At 36.1% G+C, this 12,759-nt stretch overlaps 1 protein-coding gene across 2 annotated transcripts in view; it reads left to right on the forward strand.

Moving 5' to 3' along the window:
• Window positions 1-7,342: 7,342 nt before the first annotated feature.
• The window catches only part of LOC134745350 (tyrosine-protein phosphatase Lar), a 631,884-nt gene continuing 626,467 nt past the window's right edge, over window positions 7,343-12,759 (forward strand). For both annotated transcript variants that reach the window (XM_063679373.1, XM_063679374.1), the window contains exon 1: window positions 7,343-7,558. The gene's annotated coding sequence lies outside the window, so the exon portion shown is untranslated. The remainder of the gene's footprint in view (window positions 7,559-12,759) is intronic.

Consider the following 12,759-nt stretch of genomic DNA (forward strand, 5'->3'; position numbering starts at 1 on the left):
TGAGATAATGTATAACGGATTAAACGACACACGTGGAGGCGGTTTAGTCGATATTGCGTTTACAAATCCTTGAAACTAAAAGAATTAACGACAAATTTTAGGCGTTTAATTCGTTCTTGCAATGTTAAATGTATGATTATTATAATTTGTATAAATAACTTTGGCGCCTTATTCTCTTTTACGTAACGAGCTGGTAGTGCATGGGCTCGAACATATTTTGATGTGTCGCTTGATTCTACCCCTTATAACAAGGCTATAGATTAGATTAGATTAGATTAGATTAGATATATTTATTTCACAACATATGATTACAGTACAAATTACATTAATGTCAATTTATAAGAATCTACATTGTGATCGTCAGAAATAAATTTATATAAACATGATTTTTGATCAAAGAAATAATCGAGCACATAGATTTTCATTCCCAGATTCGGTCTGATTTGTCGCTTAGTTCGTTATTCTTGTGTTGAGTGTTGGATCATCGACGATTTCTTTTTAGGGTTCCGTACCCAAAGGGTAAAAACGGGACCCTATTACTAACTCCGACTCGCACTTGGCCGGTTTTTTTATACTATTTTCTACCAAGGACTTACTACAGTGTCGTGTCTGTAGCTGTATTATGTGACAGCTTATAATTGCATTTGAAGCCCCTCGACAATGTAGTCTGCTCCTGACGTGTCTACTTTTATTACCCGACTACAGCTACGCAAGGGAAGGGTTATGATTTTAGCAGCCTATGTCTGTGATCACTGATCATCAATTTGGCCACGACTAGAACCAGGAATTTTTAAGTCAGAACAGCTAATTTTGTAAATTTCGAGCTCATCGTACGTTCTAGCATACCGGGCCAGACGCTTTAGAACCAACAAAACTATCAAACCTTCTCTTAAAGAATTTTGCTACGTGACTTCATTGTGCAAAAACATTACCCTCCCTTTGTTGCAAATTGGTTAAGAAGGTATTTCCTTACAGAACTGATACGTAGTACCTAATATACTTTACGAGGGTGAAGACAGTAGTTATTCTCTGGACCCTAATATTATATACAGAACTGATACGTAGTACCTAATATACTTTACGAGGGTGAAGACAGTAGTTATTCTCTGGACCCTAATATTTTCTTTTATAGTAAGAGATCCGTTGTGAGGAGATGCACTCCCCCACCTTTTATTTGATTCAGTTTTTTATTAGCGACTCTCTCGTCGCCAAAAAAAAGACAACACAAAATGGAATTGTCGACAAAAAGTCACATAACGCTAGGGTTGTTGTCTCTAATGCCTTGTTCGTAAATATTCATAATACGTTAAAACAAGCACAAATGTCAAATCACGTCTTTCTAGTTCCCTTATATGTAACACTAGCGATCCGCCCCGACTTCGCACGGGTGCAATGTTGATGTATTATACATATACACCTTCCTCTTGAATCACTATTAAAAAAAAGCGCATCAAAATCCGTTGCGTAGTTTTAAAGATACACACATAGCGACAGACATACATCCAGACAGCAGGAAGCGACTTTGTTTTAAACTATGTAGTGATATAACTGTATTCGTTTATCTAACTTGTATAAAATCTCGGTTTATATTAAAATAGACGAAGTACGGATCTCAGACCCCCAGTTCTCCAAATAGTATCTTTCCTAAGTTGTTACGCAGCGTACTACGTAGGCGAACAACGCGCGAACGCGAAGCGGCGCGGTGTGAATCAATCCTTTGATACCTATGGGCGATCACGTTGCGAACGCGAACGCCGTGGGCCCGCTGCGCCGCGCCGCTTCGCTTCGCGTTCGCGAGTTGTTCGCTTACGTAAGACGCAACGTTATCCGAGTATTTTCAACTGTTTTATTTAATTTGCATCCAATTACTGAGGTGTCAAGAGTAATTTAACTTGTTACTTAGGCTTAAGACAAGTCAAACAACGATAGCGAGAGAAATGAGACCTGATTGGCGTCGAGACCTGAAGATTGGTTTGAAGAGACTTACTTTTTATGATGTACCTAGTTACTCGAAAATTTACAAGGAACTAAACTTAGAATAGAATACTTTAGACCGGTGTAGACATTTTGCTGGGACTTCAGTCATCCGTGACCACAGCTGGTGCAACCCAGTAACTACCCCTTAAGTACCCACATCGCCATACTAGCTGTATAAGAAAGTGGATAGGTACATATAGTTTAGCAAACCCATCGTCAGCAGAAAAGGCGCGAAATTCAAAATGTGTATGGCTCGACCCTATGTGCATGTATGTTTTTCAAATTAGCGCCTTTTATACTGACAAAACTAGTCTGACAGACAATAAATACAAATACCTATATCTCCACACAAACAACACACAACAAGCGTTTTTTTTTAAATAGTGGACTTGAAAATCTTCTAATGGGGTTGCAATATTTTTCAGTTGGGGGCTTGAAACTTCGTAGGTTGTGACAGACAAATCTCATGCGTTGTATAATAATTAACAAATGATTAACTGTCCCTACTGCTATCTTTTGCTGCATAATGTTTTATGCTCAAGTAGAATATAAATATAACCATCAACAAACAAATCCACGCGTACGAAGTCGCGGGCAACAGCTAGTATTAAACATTTATTAAACATAATACTGATCTTACATCGGCCAATAAGGTTATGGCCACTAAAACCTTTATTAGCGTATTCACGCTCTCATCGGTGTTTTATGGGCCTATGATAAAATTTACGAGCAATTTGTTTCTATAACAATGTGATCAATGTTGGAAGTGAATACGGTTCACTGGCAACTAACCTGGTGAGTCAGTTTTTGAGTCAATATTTGTAAAAAAAAAATACAAAGTAGCGATAAACGGAGCGAAAACAGTTAGGCGGTCTTCACACTAGGCATCACAATATGATACTTAGATGCTTTACACGCCTGGTACGTAATACTTTATATAGGCACGCCTGGTACAGTCGCCATCAGATATATCTGAGCGGTCGAGGCTCTCACAAATATCTGAACTGAACACGCCTTTATTCTCAGGGCGTTAGAGTGCGTGCTCAGATATTGTGAACACCTCGGGCGCTCCGATATATCTAATGGCGACTGTACGTAATACTTTATAAAGATATAACTCCGTAATAGATGGATACAGTCTAAGGAAAAAAAGTGCTTCGAAAACACGAAAATTTGATTCTCGATCAGATGGCGCCACTAGCTTTGGCCTACTCTCGTATAGAGGGCGTTGACGGTTTCGTTTGTAATTTAAAATTTTAACGCATATCAGTGAAAGAACATGGGTCAAAATCATATAAAAATAATTAATGCAAATAAAAAAAATTATTATTATAATTATTATAATATTATTAAAAAAAATATGCGTTAAAATTGTTAAATAACAAACGAAACCGTCAACGCCATCTATACGACTGTAGGCCAAAACTAGTAGCGCCCTCTGAACGAGAATCAAATTTTCTTGATTTTCGAGGCACGTTTTTTCCTTAGACTGTATCCATCTAGAGTTATATCTATCTTTGGTGTTAAAACATAGTTCCCTTAATTATTTTATTTTATTGCGTTTCAATAGAAAATTAAATTATCCAACGTTTTGACCCCAAAACATGAATCTAGTATAAAACTGGATTAGGCATGAGTGGTTGGGGGAACAGTCAGAACGGGATAGTCTTATGTATCTTTCAGTTAGGAGTAAGGAGGAGTAAGATAACGCGTTATTATTGTTTGTTCTTGTTACTTGTTGTTACAGTCTCACATTTTTTTTTTAATTCCCCACCCTAAATTTGTATGGTTTATGGTGGGCTACAAATCTACTCGACCAATCATATTGTCGGATTGCGCATGTTCTGTCCCTCACGGGCGCACGCGGTAGGCCACTTCTATAACACCTTCTGTGCCCCAAAAGTACCTGCTACCTGTAAAAATAAAACCCCGTAATGACAAAGAGATGTTAAAAACAAACAAAGAAAATCCGCATATGAGATGTAACACTCCATAAACATTCATAATTTTACAATATGGTAAGGTGGGGTGAAATTGGTAGGTTAGTAAAGGATAGATACGACACTGGAGGGTTGAAAGCATCGGAGTCGTAGCACGGTACGCTTATCACCATGCCTGTCACGTTCTAACAAGTATGTGAGTGCGAAAGTGACGGACTTAGTGATAGGGGAAACCATGCTGCGCGGGCAGGGCCATACACATTTTATTGTATGGTTAACTTGTTCGAGTCTTATCTGTAGACATCGCAAAGTTAAGAGAATCTAAAGTAAAATTTTACGCAGCACTTTTACAGGTCCGATATATTTTTTTGCTAGGTACTTCACTCACATAAGAAAACCCTGATATATGTGGCCGGGTCGTTAACTTTTATTGTATTGTCCACTGAAGAGAACTTTTTTCAAAACGTGTATGAACCATAAACGCAGTATAGTTTGCAAAACGAAGCTCTCAAAAATATGTGACGCGCTTTTATGGCCCTATTAATAAGATCGTGGTATTCGTGGTAGACATTTTGCGCGCTTTAGTTGCATATTGTATCGAATAATTATTGCAGGTTTTTATAAGACATACTTATATAGGATCAAACCAGCGCTCAAACATATTTGCCATATTTAACATTATGGTTTTGCCGTAATCGGGTTAAACCACTTTTTTACAAATGTCGCTACAACACCGTAACCTTCCAACACTATCTATTAAAAGAAACCGCATCAAAATCCGTTGCGTAAGTTTTAAAGATCTAAGCATACATAGGGACAGACAGACAGCGGAAAGCGACTTTGTTTTATACTATGACTAGTGATGATAATGAGTAAAGAGTAAAGACCAAGTATGTGAACACGCTGTCACTCAGGGACCAATGAACGATAACCCAAACACTCACGGTCGTTACCGCGTCACGGGACAAAGGGTTTAGGGCTTAATGTAAGCAAGGATCTCGCGTTCACACTGGACGTTCAACGTCGGCCATTTCGTTGAAGCGCACAATATGACGGGGTCTAGCTAGCTGTGTCGTGGTGACAGGCTCGCGAGCCCATTGCACCCCCCCTAACGGCATAGACGGAAACGCCAAACGAAAATAAAAAACCGGCCAAGTGCGAGTCCGACTCGCGGACGAAGGGTAACGGCAAAAAATTCACGTTTGTTGTATGGGAGCGCCACTTAAATATTTATTTTATTCTGATTTTACGCTCACCGCGGCCTGCTGCTGGCAGACTGCAGAGGCCTCTGCTGGTGGTTGCTTGGTGGCTGCTTTCTGATATCCTTTCTTTATTTAGAACTTTAAATAGGTTATTTTGGATTCGTGTTAGTTTTATTCACGTTTTTAATGACACTGAAGTTGTCAGTTATTTGTTTTTCTAGACCTCTTTTGTGTCACCGCCGTCACCGGCCAGTAGCCGTACTTCTAATGAGTTAATTAGCATTTAGGTGGAATAATAAACATTTTTTTTGTAAAAAGCGAATGAAATGTCTTTATAAAACCCGTAGGCGTCGGAGTCCGAATAATACAGGGTGATTTTCAACGGTAAAGTATCATATTGGCCAAATAATATTCACTAATATTGACACCAGTAAAGTCATATACCTACCAACTTCCTGTGGAGTAGTGCTCAGTTCAAATCAGATCATCGTTTAAATTAAGCTTATTTTTATGCTTATTTTATTTATAACTAAAAATTATATTGAAACTTGATCCCACACATCTATTCTAATCTACAGCGTTAATCTAAAGACCGTTACACACTCGCCATATTTCCCAGTGGCACTATAAAGGCATGAACACACGTCCGCTGGGAATATTACGGCGGATGCACTGCATTCGTGCGTGAGCAACGCGTGCAAAGAACGCGTGCTAGTGCTGTTGAAGATTGAAGTTCTTTTATTGCAAATATTACAATCGATAGAGAGGATTAGAGATAGGACGACTTATAGTCGGACTGGACCACGCTAAGTTTTCATGCCAAGTGCTACGACCTTGAATAAGCATTTCAAAGGCCATGCCAGGATAAGCTAAGTGAGTCTGCCCCCAGCGAGTTTTGGCTTGTAATTTTTTTTATCGATTTGTCTTTTTGTTAGTATCGAGTATGCCAAATTTCAGCTCCCCAAACTTTATAGTTAAATAAAAAAAAATAAAAAAACGAAATATGATCTTTCTTCAAATTTTTTTTTCTAGCCAGCCGATTTTGACGTGCGTCACGTATATTGTGCATGTAGTAAGGACAATTACATGATATTAATTTTGTGACATATTGCCATACAAAAACTTTAAAAAAAATATAAATAGTTTTTAATTTTTTTTTAAGTATTAATACTTATCACGCCAGCGACACCTCTAGATTTTTCAACAAAGTAGGCCTCTTTAATAAGCTATCAAATGAATATAATTACTTTATTTTATCTGTGGTATAACAAGGTGTTTTTTTTTATTGAATAAATTATTAAACATTTACTCGCATACCTGCTCGTTAAAACTAATCGCTTACAAACTCTTTAGAGAATCGTTCACATTCGTCATGAATACTGGCCACTGATAAAAAAAAATGTGAATATGTTTTTTCCATAGGTTTTTTTCTGTGCCGAAAAAATCATTTTGAAAATCATTTTGTTGTTAGTTATTAATTAAGACTTGCGATATCGAAAGTTTCTTTGAAAAACCGGCCAAGTGCGAATCGGACTCGCGCACGAAGGGTTCCGTACCATTACGGAAAAAAACAACAAAAGAATCACGTTTGTTGTATGGGAGCCCCATTTAAATGCCTGGTGACAGACAGACAGACAGACGACGAAGTCTTAGTAATAGGGTTCCGTTTTTACCCTTTGGGTACGGAACCCTAAAAGCAAAACTGCCTGCACGGATTGAAGAAAAAAATCTTCAGTAAAAGATATCATTACCACAGTCTAAGTAAATACCTACAAGTACAAGCCTAATACACAATTCGCGCCGTATCTAAACAGAGGCCGTTGACTTGAAAGATATAATATCGGCTATCCCTTTTCCGCGTGCATCTACGCTTCTCCGTAAATCGAAATCAAAGCTCGTCGGGATTGGAGCGCTCTGAAGTTGCCGCGCCGCCGCATCCGCTTGAAGTCAGTCGCAAATCCTCGTGCGTTCTGAATTCACGCTCCATGATGAGAAGTGGTTTTGAAACTCGGTTACAAAAACTTGACGTTTTCGTGGAAACATTAAATTTATCATATAGATTTGCTTAAAGCTATACTTAAGCTGCAAAGCATGTCACGTGTAATGTTTTCTTGGCTTTTCTTCCTCAAACTTTCATAATATGCGGTGTTCACAGACATACAAAATCATATGAAGTGTTCATTACAGTGCTGAGCTTTTGAACGGGCTGACAGAAAAATATTCACGAGTGGTATGTGCGGAACGTAACTGCATATGGCGGACGCTCAGTTTGTGTTTATGTCAATAAGAGACTGATTTTATCATTTGCGCGGGTGTGGATTTAATAATTTATAAATGGTGTTGTGTTAGTGGAACCTGTGAATTGTGTGTGTTGTATGTGATAATGGTTTTCCTCGCTGGACTGTTGGACATTTTCATTTCAGCAGCGTACTTATAAGGGTACGTATTTATGTTTCGCTATATGTTTTAGAAATTACAATAAAGCGTTAAAAGCTTAGTAAAGTCAGTGAACTATTGCATACGAGATGCATGGACTATAGTCTATTAACTAATCGATATTAATTGGGTACTGATAAATTCGTGAAATCAGTTTCCTTAGCGTTAGGTTATCGCAAGCCGTTTGGTCTTTGAGATAAATCGCTGAATTCTTAAAACATTATCAAGAAAGAAGTAAGCAAATCTCCATCTCAAACGGAAAATCATAATGTTTTATAGTTTCCATCTAAATTCCAAGTTATTTATTAATAATAAAACATAGGTCCAACAGAACCTTGTAAGCTAATAAATTAAGCGTAATTGCTTCATTTAGCGCTTTCAATTTAATTTTTTGCGATATATTCAGGGAGTGATTTGTTGGTATGCGTGAAAATAATTTATACTTCAAGTTAAAGTGTTTATATTTACAGTAGTTATGGCTATAAAAAGGCATTTCAAAAGATATGTTTTAGTATAGAATTCTACATGAAACAAATAGTTTATTAGCTGATGTTGCATAGAAAGGAAACTTGTAATGGACCCATGTAATTCTCTCTTCATAATTTCTTTAAAATACAGGATTATAATGTCATTCTAACACTAAGTACTCTATGTACTAACATTTTTGGGGAGACATTATATTTTAGACATGTTTGGCATGTCTAAAATATAATGTCAAATCTTGGGATATCTGCTGTATGACCAGAATTCTGCCCTGCTTATTGCTTGTGCAGTATGTGCATGAAAAACATTGTTTAAATAAATAACTTATTCAGAGACCAAGATAAACAAATTCATGACATTTCTACTGCGATTACTGCATATGTTGTTATCACCGCAGAATTGAATACAGATGTATTTAACTATTTATATAATTAACTGAATTTTTATGTCAGTTTCTTACATATAAAACATATTAACTGTATCTTAATTACTTTGCAGATTTAAAATTGGCAATCTTTTCATACAGTAAATAATGTTAGTATACATTTTAATGAGAAATAATGTTAATTTACATTTCTATTCTATACAATATGGCATTTTCAACTACTAATAAAATATTTAAATAGGTTACATTTGACTTATATTGACCGGGATATGGACTGTGATATAAGTCTAGTGAAACTAACCATGAATCATTCAAAACTGTTAGGTTACATTTTTCAATCATAATATAAACATGAAAGATAAATTGAATTATAGGAATACCTATCACAGTGTCTGATAATATCACCATGAAGATGACTAGCCCAAATAATTTGCCCGAAAATGTCTTATCAACATTGTCCATCATAATTCCATATTTGTCCAGTAGGTAAAATTGTTAGATTCAGACTAAGCTAACTCTGCATGGCATTTGCAATGACAAAGTGTGGAAATGTCAATCATTATAGTCAAATTTGTATGAAAATATGGTGTTTATATTGATAAAAAAATATATATATATAGGACATTCTTACACAGATTGACTAAGTCCCACGGTAAGCCCAAGGAGGTTTGTGTTATGGGTACTCAGACAACGAAATATATAATATATAAATACTTAAATACATAGAAAACACCCATAACTCAGGAACAAATAAATAAATAATTTGCTCATCACACAAATAAATGCCAAATAAATAAATTCGAACCCAGAACCATCGGCTTCACAGGTAGAGTCACTACCCACTAGGCCAACCGGTCGTCGTGATATGCCCTCACTGCCCTGTGTGTCGGTGCAAAGTTAACTTAGACATACTAGTACCCATCTGTGTGTCCTAAAACACAAGTCACGAGATTTAAGAGTTATGAAAATAAACTAAGTAGGATTATTTACATAACATACCATGTGAAGTGTTATGAGTAAGACACATGTTGTGAGTCACGCTCCATGTGCTTGTCTGATTTATAATCACATTGTCTCAAACAATGTTTCATGATGACAAATGAGATGGGAAATAAAATAATATGATTTTTCATACCATTGGGACAGCACCTTTTATTGTAAAATGTGATGGTTTTACATATGAATTTGAAAGTGAAAGGTTTATTTATTCAAAACTATAATTTTTTATAGTAAAGACATGGTTGTTTTCAATGTTATTATTTCATTGTAAACCAAAAATACATTTACATGGTAGCTGTCATAAATGAATAAACATATATTATGATAAATTCTAGATAAATGAATATCCTTAAATCCTTATATAGGAAATTTATGTATATATTTGATATTCATGCATCAAGCAAGTCACAAATTAGACACAATTTTTTTTATATTTAATGTGTATTTTCGAACACTACATCCTAGGCTAGATACTAAAATATTAGTGTGACTGTGTCCAGTCTGCCTAATCCATTGAAATTTTAGTACTGAAGTAACTAAAGTAAACAAATTGATTAGTAAATTGGCCAATCATACTGTTATTTTAGTAAGATCAATATGAGTAAGTGTGGCGTGTGGGATACAGATAAGTGTAGCTGGCCTTGACATTGGGGCTTATTTACACATTGATTAGCGTTTAATGTGATTTCGTACATTTGCTACTTGCTACCTGCATTTAGTGACAAATGTGAGAACACAATAAACGGTCATTCTCTGAGAATAGGTCTGCCGTTGCGTCTAATTGCCACAACTCTTTTCATACATTATGTATGGGTTGCGGCAATTAGACCGCACACATATTTTTTGAGAATGACCCTAAACATTAATCAATGTGTAAGCAGGCCTTAAAGTGAAGCCCAGCAACACTTGCCCCGCGGCCGCACTTTCCCATATTGATCTTATCTGGGATGTCCAAATTTCCATGACTCTTTACAAATATTAATTTGTTTCTTTAATGTGGCAGATAATCGTTAAGGCATCAAATCTGGATCAGTGCGAAGAAAAGAGAATAGGAATAGCGGGATAGGAAGGAAGTTTAGAAGATAGGATGCCGGCCTTGGATTTTTGAAACTAGAACAATTTAAAAATATCAAATTTATGACATGCTTACGGGTCTCCGGCAAGCTCGGTTCTTCATACAAACGTAGTTCTGCTCTCATTTTAAAACTACTACCTAGATTGCTCTGAAACTTTGTACTTACAATAGGTTAAGGTATATCTATGTCTGTAATTAGTTTATGTAGCTTAAAATACCATAGTTAAAAAAATACAGCGAATTTAAGTTTTTCATACAAAACTTGTTTTTGCTCTAGTTCGTTTGTTTTATAAACTGGAGCTATATAAACTAATTTCAGACCTAGATATACCTCATGTCATTGTTTGTGCAATTTCAATACAACACGTAGTTTCAAAAAAAAGCTTGCCGGGGACGGGAATTCCCAGTTCCAATACTGATTTTGTATGTAAATTGCTGCAAAGTTTTGACCAGGAGCAATGTTATCAAAACCGTAGGACTAGGGGCCTAGCCACGATGACAATCTTTGATAGAAAACGCTAATCTAAACAATAATAATGTATGGAAATAGTCACGTGACTTTTCGTAGCATCTGTCATCCCATACATTATTTCTTTTCGTTTGGTATTTGCCATTGTCGGATTGCCATTGTGGCTAGGCCCTCTGTAGATGTTGAAGTTAATTGTAAAGCACCCTAATACCCCTTAAGAAAAAGAAAAGTAAAATAAAATTAATAACATCGTTACAGGTCTGTTTCTAAATAATCACAGCATAATATTAATAATTGACATATCATTTATGTGTATAATTATCACTTAATTATAGAAACTATCACCTACTGCTTTTTACGACTGAAAATTTGATTCTAAAATTTGACTTTCCTATCCGCTGTCATTTGCACAAAAGTAATAATGAAAGCATAAATTATGCTTATTATGCTGCATAATATAAGCATTTCAGGCATATTTTTATTTAATGGCGCCATCTAGTTTAAAGATTTTGTAAGGGCTTAAAATGCTTTATTTATGCTTTAAATTAGAGATGGCCCGAATATTAGGTAATTATTCGGTATTCGGCATATTTTTCAATGTTCGTATTTGGCCGAATAATTCGGTTCGAACTGCCGAATATTTACCGAATAAACAATTTTTTTAAGGGCATCCGCTAACTAGCGCGGGTGCGTTCGCGGTCGGGCATGAGACGGTTCCGTTTCTTTTCATAATCATTCCCGGCCGGTCCAGAGAGGAAGGGTAAAAAACACGTGCTGACTGCAGATCGCATACCTATTTGGCAAAGTCCATATTCGGCCCATCTCTACTTTAAAATTTAAATCTACTTTTGCGACTATAACTGCTGTCAGTCAAGCCCAGTTTTACGTTTTGTAATATTATAAATAGCGCAATAGGTTAAATAACTAAAATGTAAAATAATATTGAATGTCCTACAACATTGACGATTCTTTGTTCTTCAACTTGTCAGTCTTCTTTATTTCATACTAAATTCATTCAATGTACAGTCAAATAATTTAATTTCCGACCCATTTTGTACGTTGTCACAGTGACAATAGTACGAGGTTTATAGCGACTTTCAATGTGACAAAGTACGAAATGGGTTGGAAATTTATTTCTTTGACTGTACAAGTATTTATGTAACACCTACAGCCTATGTTTTATCAAACTATTCAATAAATAGCTTTAGCCATTAAAATGTGATTAAAGAGCTTTCTCGTAATTTTTTACCTTTTATTTACCTGTTAGAAGTTAGGCTAAGGGCGTAAGGGCAATACCCAACCATAAACCTTTTAGTAGTTCCATTATTTTGATTAAATCAGCGGTTCTCAAACTTTTTTGGTGACTTTTGGATAACAATTTTTTTGACGGAGCCCCAAATTACAATTTTTCGTTTTTCACTGTGGACCTGATATAGATAGAGCTGCTTTTTTTTCTTCTTATTATTACAAGTATTCTCGCGGAGCCCCAATTGAGGCTTTGCGGAGCCCTAGGGGTCCGCGGAGCATACTTTGATAATGGCCGGATTGAATAATATAGATATAAGTATTTACTTTATTGTAAAGGGCACGTTGTTTTAATTAATCTGCCGCTAAAATATGTTTCTTGTTAGTAGGGACAGTAGGGAGGTTTATAAAGCTGTGAAATGAAGTGAAGTATTTATTCAAAATCATTTGTCCTTTTAAAAGAAGACTAACTAACTAACTAACTCCGCTGGCTCAGCGACCCGGAGTAAGTCTTGGCCTCCGATACGAGTTGGCGCCAACACGCCCTG

This window comes from Cydia strobilella, chromosome 11, assembly GCF_947568885.1.
Source record: "Cydia strobilella chromosome 11, ilCydStro3.1, whole genome shotgun sequence".
In the NCBI taxonomy this organism is placed as follows: domain Eukaryota; kingdom Metazoa; phylum Arthropoda; class Insecta; order Lepidoptera; family Tortricidae; genus Cydia; species Cydia strobilella.